This window comes from Dipteris shenzhenensis, chromosome 5 (assembly GCF_047967505.1).
Source record: "Dipteris shenzhenensis isolate YYH24624 ecotype China chromosome 5, Dip_SZ_1.0, whole genome shotgun sequence".
Taxonomy (NCBI): domain Eukaryota; kingdom Viridiplantae; phylum Streptophyta; class Polypodiopsida; order Gleicheniales; family Dipteridaceae; genus Dipteris; species Dipteris shenzhenensis.
The window spans coordinates 6,833,923-6,848,287 of NC_141600.1; the positions used below are offsets into that span (position 1 = coordinate 6,833,923).

Sequence of the window (14,365 nt, forward strand, 5' to 3'; positions counted from 1 at the left end):
TGGAAAAATTTGAACACATGATTGTCCAAGAGTTATCCATTGACACCATGAAGCCTGGAGAAAGCATCTTTGACATGTACACAAGGATGAGGGTCTTGGCGGCAAAGATGTCTATGCCACTTAATGATGCTGTCATGAAGCGGTGGTTTTTGAAAGCATTACCCCCTACCATTGCTATAAGGCTGGTTAATAAACTCCCTTAACATGCCTCACTTAAGACTTCCTAAAAGAAGCTATCAAGATGGAACGGTCACAGCTAAGTTTTGCCTCATCAACGACTACGACTACCCAACTCCCAAGAGAGGAGGGATCATCTGCATGGCAGCAACTTAAGGAGGAGTTAGAAGAAATCAAAGAAGGCCTGAAAGATAGAATAAAGGTGGATGGCCAGTCGTCCTTTGAGGCCCAGATTCGAAGTGGTCTTTGGTGCACAGAATGCAAGGGATCTTACCATGGTTACTGGGAGTGCCCCTCCAAGTGTAAGGTACCTACTTCTACCTCATTTTGTACATTTTGTGAGATCCATGGTCATGATGCCTTTGAGTGTAGGTACCTCAAAGGATTAAGGAAGCTTCTTCTAGAGTATACCTCGGGGAACCCCTAGTTGTTGTAGTCAACAGATTGGTACCCATAACTTCTAGCCCAGCACTAGTACCTCCTGATCCCCCTCTTGCACGAGCATCTGAGCCCCCTCCTCCTCCTATCATGCTGCCTCCATTGCTTCCGACTCCCCCTTTGCTCCAAGCTCCTACGCCTAATTCAATTGGTGCCCCTTATTTCTATCCTCAGCCTTACTATTCACCGTACCAACCACCTATGTCAGGAGGTGGCTATGGATCCCCTTATCAACATGGTCGAAGGGGTGGTTTTCGAGGTGGACGTGGAGGTGTAGGCAGAGGTACAAACTTTAGAAGACCCATCATGTAGATGTGGCGAGTATGGCCACTACCAAGATGATTGTACACAGCCATTCAGGCGACCCTCTTGTACACAGTGCAACACAAACGACCACTACACCAGAGATTGTCCCAATGGAAGAGCGGAACCCGCATCCCAAGTGAATATGGTTGATGTAGTAGTGGTGGGGGAGGGCAACAGCCCCCATTTGATTGGCGCAGTGTCGGGCGCTGTGACACGGTCACAAACAAAAGGTGACAAATGTAAGGACGACTCAGAGTCAGCACCGGAGACCTCAGCACCAATCAATTCGACAAGTGTTCCCCCACCAAGGTCATTCTCCCCCTCCAAGGTACACAATACGCCCAGGAATAGACCATCCACGCTTACTTCTGATAGTGACTCAGAAACAAACTCGAAGGGCACACAGCCATTAAGGTCAACCACTAACTCTAGAAGTGCCTCATCCTCGGGTGATCACTCTATGCCTTTGAGGTATCAAGAGGTGGTAAAGAGTGTCACGAGAGATCTTCAAACAAGTTCTGAAGATGAAGGTAGCACACCTCATTTTCCGTCCCGCAAGTCCAAAACTGTAAGGTTTGCAACATAAGTGACAACCCTCGGACAGCACAAGGAGAATGAGGCACAAGTAGGACCTTCCACTTTGTCCCTAACCGCACTCAACAGAGAAGGGGCGATGGGGAAAAGACCTAGTCTTGCACAGGCAAAAGGGAAAGGGGTGATGGAAGAGACACCACGGGAGACAAAGACTCACAGTTCAGACGTACATCCGCACGTGTAAGCTTCGACCCTCGGCCAGAGGCTAGGAGGATGAGGTCGCACAAGGCTAATACCAGTGTCCAACACTACTCCCTCTTTGAAGATCTTATCAGTTTCAAGCCCAACCTCACTCTACGACAACTTTGTCAGTTGTCCCCCCCCAAGCATCATACCATTACATTTCTTAACCACCTCCCAGGAGGTCGACAGAAGGGATCTACTCCAAGTGAGCCAACACTAGAGACATTACCAGCTCAGCACGGGTCTACACCGGACCACTTCTCTGCCTACGCTGCCCTCACTTGTGAACAACCCAAGCTCACCGTGGAGATTCATGGAGTGGAGCTGAAGGATGTCTTCCTTGATGGTGGGGCGGCCATGAACATTATGCCAAAAGGTACACTCCAAAAACTGGGGTTGAAGTTGACAAGTGATGTTCACTTTCAAGTACGCATGGCTGATCAACGCAGAGTAAAACCAATGGGTGCAGTTAAAGGTGTCACATGAAGATTGGCGGAGTAACTTTTCTCTCCAATTTTGTAGTCCTTGATATGACCGAAAATAAACAGACTTACCCTCTACTTCTTGGTAGGCCATGGTTGCGGTCCGCAAAGGCCATTCAGGATTGGTCAACTGATGAAGTTCGGTTGCCCCTGGGATCCACATCCCTCAAAATAGATATGGTCACAGGACAAGCAAGGCACATACCAATAGAACTGGGAGAGGAGGATTTTGAAGAACAAGTCGGAGGCGAAGAGGAGCATTGGGCTTGTGGGGATTGGCCCATGGGTGGTGACCAGGATATCAATGAGGAGACAACCCTGGAAGGATTCGAAAGTTTGACCTACTTGTTGGATCGGGCTGATCAAGAAGACGAGGAAGCTGTCATTTTGGATTGGATGGGAGCCCTGGGCTCCTTAGCCGTCAACATGGTGGAACTCTGCCAACAAGAAGATCCCGAAGAACACCTACTTGCAGTATCAGAAGTCCACCTAGAACCACATGCATAGGGTCTAGCTGAACTAGTTTATGAAGGTATGCCCTTTGGACTTTGCAAAAGTCCACACCTATATAAGAGAATGGTCACGAGGGGTACTACAGTGGACACCATTGAGAACAATGACGGTACTGCAGTGAACATTGATGGTCGTCTAGTGGCCGACATGGAGGACATTGGTCAAAATGATGCTGATGGTACTATAGCATACAATGATGGATCTACTGTATACGAGGCCAGTACTGTGCAACCCACCAATGGTACTCTAGTGTACAATGATGGTACTACGGTGTACAACCATGGTACTGCTGAGTACAATGATGGTCATATAGAAGACAGTAACACTAGTGAAGACGAAACTGATGGTGATAGTGATTTAGAAGAAAGTGACATAGATATTGCTGAACTTGAGGAGAATCACCACCAACAGCTTGAGGTCTTGGGGGGACCCAGGGTGCATACAGGATACGGAAATGAGGACATGGCCGATCTCACTTTGCTTGACCTTTTCTTATCAGAAGCCTCAGTTGAAGACCTTTCTGAAACCACTTATGAGGTGGAAGGCTTACCTTACCGGGGCATGCTGAAACAGGCACCGAGGCGTCGAAGGCATACAACATCTGCAACATCTACTGACTCTACATCATCTCAGCCCGTGCAGGTGCCCGAGAGCCCACCAGTTACTTATCCCCCATCTTGGTTGAGAGAAGTGGAGGGGGACTTTCCCCTTGAAGATACTCCAGCACACACAGGACTGAGAATGGGTGAGCCAAGTACCTCAACATCCCAATGCATTGCCCCTGTTGATGAGGCACGGAACTAGCGGTATCTCAACATTGGGACTGAGGACCAACCCGGCATTTGAAGTTAGCCCATGACTATCTTCTAGCTGCAGTGACAGACCTTTTTAAAGAATTTGTGGATGTCTTTGCCTAGTCCTACAAGGATCTGAAGGGGGTGCCCGCTAATTTCATGAAGCATCGCATCGACTTATATCTGGATGCAGACCCTGTGATTAAAAGTCCATATCGCATGAATCCCAACTATGGCAAGGCAGTCCAAACAGATATACACAAAATGGAGCAAGCAGGATTAATCTACCCAGTGGATTACTCTGATTGGGTCAGCGGAATTATCATTGTACCCAAAAGAGAGACTGGCAAACTCAGAATATATGTTGACTATCGGAGTTTGAATGCTACAACCCCGCAACAACTGGCCTTTGACGATCTGAAGCATCGCCTCGTGAAGGCCCCCATCCTCGGGCAGCCTGATTGGGATGTAATTTTTCATGTCCATGTGGATGCTAGTGGGTGGGTCGTAGGTGCTATACTAGCTCAACCTAACTAGGATACCAAGATTGATTTGCCCATCTACTTCGCCAGCTGACAACTCAATGGAGCAGAACGCAATTATAGTACCACAGAGTCTCGGCATGGTTTATGCCATGACCAAGTATCGTCACTACCTCTTGGGCAACAAGTTTGTGATCATCACTGATCATCAAGCTCTTAAGCATTTATTGAATAAGCCTACTCTTGGTGGCTGGTTAAGCAGATGGATTCTTCTTTTTCAAGAATTTGAATTCGACATTGTGGTGAGGGCTGGCAGACTGCATCAACCTCCAGACCACTTGTCCAGGTTACATTCCGGGGAACCAGCCACTGGTTTCACCGATGAATTACCCGATGCGGGCCTTTTCGGGGTGACGGCACTACCTGATGAATGCCTATTTGCGGTGGACTGCTTCCCACCATGGTATGCCAACATAGTACACCTCCTGTCTACAGGTGGCTTTCCTCTAGGTCTAACTCCAATAGAGAAACGCAAGCAAATCCTTCAAGCTGCTCCTTTTAAGTTGATTGCAGGTCAATTGTACAAGCTCGAGAAGGACCAGATCTTGAGACTGCTCCCTCACGAGACACAATCCATTCTTGAAGAGGCACATGCTGGCATAGGTGGAAGGCATATGGCCTTAGATGCTACTGCTTAGAAGATCATGCGTGCGGGGTTCTGGTGGCCCAAGCTCTTCCGCAAATGCCATGCTCATGTGACCCGATGTGATTCATGTCAACGAGCAGGCCCCAAGCCTACAAGGCGCGAGTACCTTCCTCTCAAACCATTCACTCCGGTGCCCCCCTTCTATCGTTGGGGATTGGATTTCATTGGGCCCATCTCTCCTGCCACACGCCGAGGGAACAAGTATGCTATGCTTGCCATCGACTATGGAACCAAATGGGTCGAAGCCAAGGTAGTCAAAAACTGTACAACCCAAGTAGTAGCCACATTTCTATATGACCAGATCATCTCTCGGTTTGGCTGTCCTGTTGAGTTGATGAGTGATAGAGGATCTTACTTCCTAAATGACACCATTGCTGCACTGGTTCACATGCTACAAATAGTTCACAAATTTTCATCTCCCTATTACTCACGTGCCAATGGTCTAGCTGAGAGCTCAAATCGCACAATGTGCAAGATCATGCATTGTCTTTGCCTAAGTTCTTTAGCAGATTGGGATGATATACTTCCAGCTGCTTTATTCGCCTACCGAATTGCTTACAAGGGGAGTACTGGGTATTCACCCTTCGAGTTGGTCTATGGACTGGAGGCCATCATGGCTTATGAATTTCATCTTGACACCCACAGGGTTCTTCCAGACAAAATTGACAACTTTGAATCCTGCACAATGGAACGCTTGTGGGATTTGGAGGCACTAGCAGAGCATCGACGTGAAGCTGTCTTCGCTCAAGAAGTGTGGCAGAAACGACAAAAAGCTTGGCATGACCGGAACCTTAGAAAAAGGGATTTCAAAGTTGGTGATTTAGTACTCTTGCATTCCAGTAAGTTTCTCAAACACAAACCTAAGTTTGTAAGTGGTTAGACAGGCTCATCTTTCATTGCCAAGCTTATCCCAAGTGGCAGAGTCTACTTGGCCACTTTGGAAGGCAGACTCCTACCAGCACCAGTGAATGGGTCACACATCAAGAGGTACCATGATCAATGAGGAAACACCCTCCTAGTCCTTGTATATACACTCTTGCCTTCTCCTTCCCTGGTGACATCTTCTCCTTCTGAGTGCCACTTTCTCTCTCTACAACGATCCTCCTCTCTCCACTTGATGCCACTTTCGCTCTCTACATGGGTCCTCCTCTCTGCACCTGGTGCCACTACATGGGTCCTTCTCTTTCCACCCTAGTGTCACTTTCTCTCTCTAAGTGAAGCCTCCCCTTCACCCCATGCCACTTTCTCTCTCTAAGTGAGGCCTCCCCTTTTCACCCCATGTCACTTTCTCTCTCTAAGTCAGACCTCCCCTTTTCACCCCATGCCACTTTATCTCTCTAAGTGAGGCCTCTCCTTTTCACCCCATGCTACTTTCTCTCTCTAAGTGCGACCTCCCTTTTTCACCCTGTGCCACTTTCTCTCTCTAAGTACCACTTTCTCTCTCTAAGTGAGGCCTCCCTTTTTCACCCTGTGCCACTTTCTCTCTTTGAGTGCGTCCTCCCCTTTTCATCCCGTGCCACTTTCTCTTTCTAAGTGAGGCCTTCCTTTTTCACTCCGTGTCACTTTCTCTCTCTAAGTGAGGCCTCCTCTTTTCATCCCATGTCACTTTTTCTCTCTAACTACGGCCTCCCCTTTTCATCTTGTGTCACTTTCTCCTTCCCTTTCCACCCTCTGTCCAATCCCTACTCTCTCTTACAAAATCCTTCCCTTTCTACCCACTGTCCAACCCCCCACCTCTATCTTACAAAAACCTTCCCTTTCCACCCTCTGCCCAACCTCCTACCTCTCTTTTACAAACACCTTCTCTCTCCACCCTATGTTAACCCCCCACCTCTCTCTTACAAAACCCTTCTCTTTCCACCCTATGTCCAACCCCCTACCTCTCTTCTACAAACATCTTCTCTCTCCACCCTATGTCTAACCTCCCACCTCTCTCTTACACACCCCTTCTCTTTCCACCCTCTGTCCACCCCCTACCTCTCACTTACAAACTCCTCTTTCCACCCTCTGTCCACCTCCTCTTTCCACCCTCTGTCCACCACTACCTCTCTCTTACAAAATCCTTCCCTTTCCACCCTCTATCCAACCCCCCACCTCTCTCTTACAAAAACCTTCCCTTTTCACCCTTTGTCCAACCCCCTACCTCTCTCTTACAAACACTTTCTCTCTCCACCCTATGTCAACTCCCCACCTCTCTCTTACAAAACCCTTCTCTTTCCACCCTATGTCCAACCTCCCACCTCTCTCTTACAAACCCCTTCTCTTTTCACCCTCTGTCCACCCCCGACCTCTCTGACCTCTCTCTTATAAACTCCTCTTTCTACCCTCTGTCCACCTCTATCTCTCTCTTACAAAATCCTTCTCTTTCCACCCTCTGTCCAACCCCCTACCTCTCTCTTACAAACTCCTTCTCTTTCCACCCTCTGTCGACCTCTACCTCTCTCTTACAAAACCCTTCCCTTTCCACCCTATGTCCACCCCCACCTCTCTCTTACCAAAACCCTACCAACCCCCCCACGTCTCTCTTACAAAACCCTTCTCTTTCCACCCCTCACCTCTCTCTTACAAAACGCTTCTCTTTCCACCTCCACCTCTCTCTTACAAAACTCGTCCCTTTCCACCCCATGTCACCTTGCTATATTTAGCCCTATACCCCTAGCGCTCCATCCAAGTTTGGCACATCTTTCCCTAAGTTTAGCACCTTCTTGCTATATTTAGCATCCCCTTCTAAATTTAGCCTCTCTTTGCTAAAATTAGCACTCAATTTAGCAGTTCCTCTCCTTGCTTCCTACTATCCCTACCTTTAGTTGTGGCAAATTCCCTTTGTGGATCTCTCTCCACTTATTACAGCTACCCCTCCTTCTCTACTTATCTCCTACCTCCGTCATCTACTCCCCCTCCTCTTTTTTTCACCTTTTCGCCGCCTCCGCTACCTTGGCGCCACCCCCGCACTACCTTGGCCTCCTCCCTTGCCACGTTTCCCTTGGTGACACCTTCCTCCCGCCACCTTTCTCCCCTTCCTGTCACCTCCTCCTCCTCACTACCTTCATCTTGTTGCTCCTACTGCTGGCGCCCCTCCTTGGCTCGTACAAGCACCACGCCTCCTGCACCCTTCCTTCCAGTAGCCTCCCCCTTGGCTGCACCCTTTCATCACTCCCTCCTGCGCCCTTCCTTCTAGCAGCCTCCCCTTGGCTGCGCCCTTTCTTCACTCCTTCCTGCGCCTTCCTTCCAACAGCCACCCCCTTGGCTGGGCCCTTTCCTCACCAGCCCCTCTCCCTCACAAGCTACCCTCTTCGGCAGCCCCCTCTCCCTCCTCCCTCATTGCAGCCGCCCCCCCTCCCACTCCTCCCTCTCCTTCAACGCAACCCCCCCTCCCACTCCTCCCTCTCCTGCAATGCACCCCCCCTCCCACCTCTCCTGCAACGCACCCCCTCCCACTCCTGCCTCTCCTTCAACGCAACCCCCTCCCACTCCTCCCTCTCCTGTAACGCACCCCCCCTCCCACTCCTGCCTCTCCTGCAGCGCACCCCCCCAACTCCTCCCTCTCCTGCAACGCACCCCCCCTCCCACTCCTGCCTCTCCTGCAGCGCACCCCCCCTCCGACTCCTCCCTCTCCTGCAACGCACCCCCCCCTCCCACTCCTGCCTCTCCTTCAACGCAACCCCCCCTACCCCTCCTCCCTCTCCTGTAACACACCCGCCCTCCCACTCCTGCCTTTGCTTCAACGCACCCCCCCCCCTTCCCACTCCACCCTCAGATCAACGCAAACCCCCCTCCCTCTCCCTCTCCTACCACTCCCCTCCTGGCTACTAATCCTTTCTCCTCTCTCCAGGCAATCTGTCACACTCCTCTCCCGGGTCTCGACAGGCCTTTCCGGCCACAGGCTCCTATCTTGTTGGCCTCGACATCAGCACCCCCTCTTCAGTCCTTGCCTCACCATACCTCTTATCTTGTGGGCCCCGACATCAAAACCCCCTCTTCAGTCCTTGCCTCTCTAGACCTTGACATCGACACCACCTCCTCACTCTTTGCCTCTCCATAGGGAGAATCGTTCATGCCTGCCCGTGCCCATCGCCACAAGTAAAAACTCAAATTACCCCGAGATACGATATTCGTTGACTTTCATACCGCTCGAGCAGCCTGTAGAACCGGATCAAGACTACCCTCCATGGCATCACCTAGCAAACGCACCGTAGATGACCAAGGTGCCAGCTCTACACCACAAAGCACTTCCAAACGCCCTCGAGCAGCTGCAGATTCACCTCCCTCCAACAGGATCACTATCATATCAGATGAGGAGCTATCCCCTTTTCCGAGTTCCTCTGATTCAGATCATGGAGGCTCTGACTATCTGCCCCTCATAGGTACTATCAGGACACCATCCAAGGCATCCAGTGGGCACAGTGTTCCGGTGGCGATGATTTGGCCCCACAAAGTACAGATTGCGATCTTCCACCCCCTGCTTCATCTTCCTCGATCATTCGGGTGGTTTTCAAACCTTTTCTTGATCCTACACTCAAGCTGTCTAGCATCTTGTCCCCTGATGAGAGATAGCCTGCATGTCTCTCACGGAGTTTGATGCTGTCACACTTCCCTCGGTGGACGTCCAAATGTGTACTGCGTTTATTCAGTCTTATGACTTTGCAATAGACACATTTGGATTCTTGAATTCCCGTCATATGTTCACTCCTAGTCTTGTATCCACATATCTTCGTCTTCCCACACTCCCCTTTTTGCCACCTCACACCGAATCTCTCACATTCATGTCCTTGTCGGCGTGTAAACCTCATCGCCGGGAGCATGAGTGCAAGAAGATTCTCGAGGGAGACAGCAGAGAGGCGCTTTTAGTGAGGTATTTGTTCACTCACTTCTACTCTGCCCCGAGACACTTGTTCATCACCAAGGTGATCCATTCTGCCCTAGACTCCATTCTCTCCGTCGCTCCCTACGATTTCGCCTCACTCTTCTACTCTGCCTTCCGTAACACGGTCTGCAAGCGTCGGGGAACATATACCTGTACCTGTGCGCCCCACCTCACCTTCTTACTTCACCAGTGGAAGGCCAACCCTCCTTCCATTGTCGCAGGTCTCCTCCCTTCGTCATCCCTCTCCCCTCCTATCATCGCCTCTGCCATCTCTTCCACTGTCACTTCCCTAGTTCCTACCTCCTTTCCTCTTTCCACAAGGAGGGCGCCTCGGCGAGCGCAACCTAATGCAGTTTGCCCCGGAGCTTCTTCAGTACATTGTGTTACAGGTTCCCCATCAATGACATGTCTCGTATCTCCATCAGTTACTTCACCAGTGCCCGTGCTCGGACTTGCATCTCCATCAGTCACACTTGTCCAGGCTTCTCCAAGAACCTCCAGTTCCATCTTCCCTCGCCACCACTTTCAACGATGTAGTCATCACCACAGTTCAGGCGACCTCTGACCATGTGTTGGACCTGAATCTTACTTTGGGCCCTGACTCCCACGGGCTTTCTCAGGGGCCGTACTTCACATTTCAGCCTCCCCACCATGACCACCACAGGGCAGAGACAGGAGCAGAGACCGGAGTGGGAGCCCCTCCCCAAGAGATCCTCCATCAGCCACTTCAGCATCACAAGAGGTATTTGAGGGAGGGAGTTTGCCCAAGTCTATGGATTGCCCACCCCTTCATCAGAATGATATGTTCACAACTTACATAGCTGCTTCATCAGGCCCACTGCTTTCAAATGTTGCCCTTGTGGAAAAACAGAATGAGGATACTATCTATTCTTCACAGGAAATGCTCACCAGTATGTGGGGAAGAGGACGATCTCTTAGATCAATTGGCACCTACAGGCAATCTGTCTACAGAGGAAGAGGGAGCTCTCCCTAACATGTTCGAGGAATTGGGGGACGTGATTAATTTGGCTGACAGGATGAATTATAGCAATAGGTACGCCTGGATGAAGAGGTCCTTACATCTTCCTCAGCGTATCATGGATGACACTTTCACGCAGCTGGGGACAGCGGTCTTCAATTCCATAGGTTATGCTCATAAGCTCCTCTCCCAGCAGCAACATTTGAAGTTAGAATTTGAGAGAGCTCAAGCAGCCCAGCACACGCCACAGAGGTGACACTTCGGCAACAGGAGGAAAGGTGGTAGAAAGAGAAGGACTCAGCTATTCACGAGCATGACATCGCTTGGAACATTCAGCGGGCTGCCCTTGAGGATCGCCTCCACAGTCACAAGCAGGAATGGGAAGCAGAAATGACAACAGTACGCAACCAGCATGCAGCAGCTCTGGCAACTTTGCAAAGCCAGCATGTCACAGAGATGACCATATTTCAGCAAGAGATCACACAGTTAAAGGAGTCATTGTCTTCCTCAGAGATTGCCCAGGAAAAATCAGAATCTAGAGTGGCTGAATTGGAAAAGAAGCGTTCATCCATGGAGGAAGAATTCACAGACCTTCGGACACAGTTGGCCACCCTCCAGACTTCCCAGTCCACCTTGCAAGGGCAAAAGGATCATTACTACCGGCGATACCACCAGTATATAAAACCAAGTATGAAAATTTGAGAAACGTGATGGACACGATTGAGGCTGAGGAGAAACAAACCATCCAGAGCTACATATGACTAGGGCAGAGCAAATGGGTGAGCAAAAATCCACAGAGCTACATACGAAGGCAGAAGAGGAGAAGGCAGAGGAGAAGGCTACTGATGACCTCCCGTAGTAATTTGATACATGGGTTTTTGGTTTTTTTTGCACTGTTAGATTTTTGCCAGGCTGATTGGCTCTCAATGTAAATATCAGGGTGTTCTATCTCAGGATGTACTCAGTTTTTTTTTGCAATTTTCCATGCTGTCCATTATCAAGCAACAGTTTATTTTCACAGTTTCATTTTAATACAAATTTTGGAATTACTCGCACGGCCAGCCACATGGTCTGTAACATTTTCTTTTCCTACTCCATCACCATATCAATGGTTTGTAAGTTCCTTTTTCTTTTGACGGGTTCCCTCCTCCAGTTCTATTCACCAGGACGGTGAATGATAGTGGCGGGAGAAACTGTTACAATAGAAACGCCCCTGACACACGAGGACAACGTTGATCACATGTCGACAAGCGTTGACCACATGATGACAAGTGTTTACCACATGTTGGCCATGTGTCAACACAGGTCTGCCACACGACACGAGGAGTTGACCACACGGGTTCCTGAGGCAACCATGCGTTGACACATGTCAACCACAGGTCAATCAGGAGTATCATGCCCAAGGCGATCTCATCGAGAGCTGCGTACATGGAGAGTGAGCTTAGCACATGGAGCAGTCAGGAGTATTTATAGTTACACAGTGGTTCAGTGGTTCAGTGGTGCAGTGACCCAGCTCACCTGCACATGGAGAATTTACACCATCCTGACCAGACGAGGCTAGCGAGTTAGGAAGTTGCCGTAGCCATCAAGAGAGCTAGCGGCCCAACAGCTATCCTCAACAGCTAAGGAGATAAGAGGATGACCAATGGGAAGAAAGGGGGTGTCTACCAAGGAAATTCGTTTTTACCCAGGGGCCAGTTTCAGGTGATCTAGAGCCTGCCAGGGAAATTCGTTTTTACCCAGGGGCCAGTTCCAGGTGATCCACGGCCTGCTAGAGCAAATCACAATTGATCCAGGAGTCTGTTGCAAGTGGCGATTTCTGCCAGGGTGTCTATTCCAGTTTGTGATTTGCTTTTGGGCTCTTCCAGGCTGCTGTTCCGGGTGCCTGCGATTGGTTCTAGGGCTGTTCCAGGAGTTCTGGACTTGACCAGGCTGCTCCGGGTAAACTGCGACTTGCTTTTTCAAGCTTCCAGGCTCTGCAGGAGATTTCGACCTGATTTTTGGAGCGGTGTTGTGACTGGTTTTGGTATCTTTCTAGGCGTGGGTGTTCTATTCTAGGCTGCTTCTAGGCTGTGCCAGGGCGGAATCAGCTTTTCTCCACAGGATCTAGGGTTTTCTAGCCAGGGCGACCTTTCTTCTGTGGATTCTGGGTAGAAGAAGGCTTGTCTTTGCCTGCTTTTGCCGTTCCTTGATTGGCTGGCTAGTTATTGCGTTTGGGTTTCTTTTCTCACCAAGAAGGGTTGATTTATGTTGTTGGGTAGTGGCCAGGGAGGCTATAGATTGAGGCAACCCGTTGAGAAGTGTTTGGTTGCTTGATTGCACCAGAGTTCACCTATTGAGGGCTTTGTCTTGTAGTTGTTTAGCCGTTTTGGTTGGTTGGGCACTTGGTTGTGCGATTGCAAGATTCAGACAGTGGATGCTATTGGGGTCTCTGTTGCATGCTTTGGTTGGCTGAGGATACAGGATTGTCTAGTGATTGGATGCCGGTCACCGTTTGAAGTTGAGCAAGGAATTACAGGGTGGGCTGGACGGGGAGTCTATGGGCGTTGGTTTGCAGCTTCCCAGAGACCTTTGGAATCAACCGCTTGGCTTCAAATGAATGTTCAATAAATACCGCAAGGGGCGCCAACGTTTGGGGCCAATCGGTGTCCTTGTTTCTGAGTAGGAGCGCTCTAGCTCCCCTGTGATTTATTTTGTGGTGCATATTTACTTGTCTATTTGTTGTGTATGCTGTATTTAAGTGGATCCTACCACCCTTTACGTTGTTGAGGCTGGTTTTAGGGGGGAGATTCTCAGTGAAGAAAGGGACCCTCCAAGGCGGGGGATGAGGATGAAGGCGAAGGTGGAGAGGGGAGGGGACATTCAGCATTGAGCATTCAGAGTTCGGTACTGGAGTGGGAGAAAGGAGAGTGTGAGGAGAGATAGAGGCTGGAGCTACGAGCTTGCCAAGGAGAGAGTGTGGAGAGACTTGTGTGTACCCTCTGTCTACTATCGGGATAGACTTGTGTGTTCTTGTGACTTGCGACTTGTGACCTGTAGATGTTGGTCCAGTGATATGTACTTTGGCCATCTTGGTCACTTTCTCATTTTTCTTGTCTCTTCCCGATATGGGGATTGTTCACTAGTGTATGACGAGGTTTTCTTCTTCTGCTTATGTTGTGGAGTTCACATGTGATTGTCATTTAGCATAGTGCACTCGTACGTTGTTGTTCACTGCAATACATCGTACGACACTCGCACACCACTGGTGCACTTTGCGCGATCCATTGCAATAGAGCATTGCAACACTCATGCTTCTCACACCAGCGGCCTTTGGCCTTCGGTAACACCTCCGGAAGGATAGGAACCCCTTCCCTTAGACAGGATGAGAGCGAGAGATTGGGATCGAGCAAAAGTTTGTAGGCCACCTTCACCTTGGAATAAGTTGATGTGGAGCGAGAATGGAAGGTGTGGTCGAGGGCATGAGATCCTGCTGGAGGAGAGTAGTCTGAACCAGGGTGATGAGAACTAGATGCTGAAGCACTGCGAGAGGAGGTGGGTGAAGCCCATTGTGAGGGATGGACACGATCCTCATCCGAAATCACCGTGATGTCTAGTCGAGAGCATTTTGGACGTGGAATGTCTTCAGGGGAGTTTCTAGAAGCCGTGCCCTGGAAATCTGACCTTAAGAGCCTAGTAACTTCAGATATATACTGATGAAAAGGAAGCAATGTGCTATTCTTGCTCTTGGGGGCCATTCAATCGAAGGCATGGAGTTACAGGTGATTTGATCAGATGACATGGTCCTTCCCCCTCCCAGCTGTCTTAGGTGATTTGGGAGGGAGAAAACAATGCCAAAGGTGGCAGC

The 14,365-nt window shown here is 49.8% G+C and overlaps 1 protein-coding gene across 1 annotated transcript in view; it reads right to left on the reverse strand.

Moving 5' to 3' along the window:
- The window catches only part of LOC147901561 (uncharacterized), a 257,427-nt gene that overhangs the window by 157,821 nt on the left and 85,241 nt on the right, over positions 1 to 14,365 (reverse strand). The gene's annotated exons all lie outside the window — the stretch shown is intronic.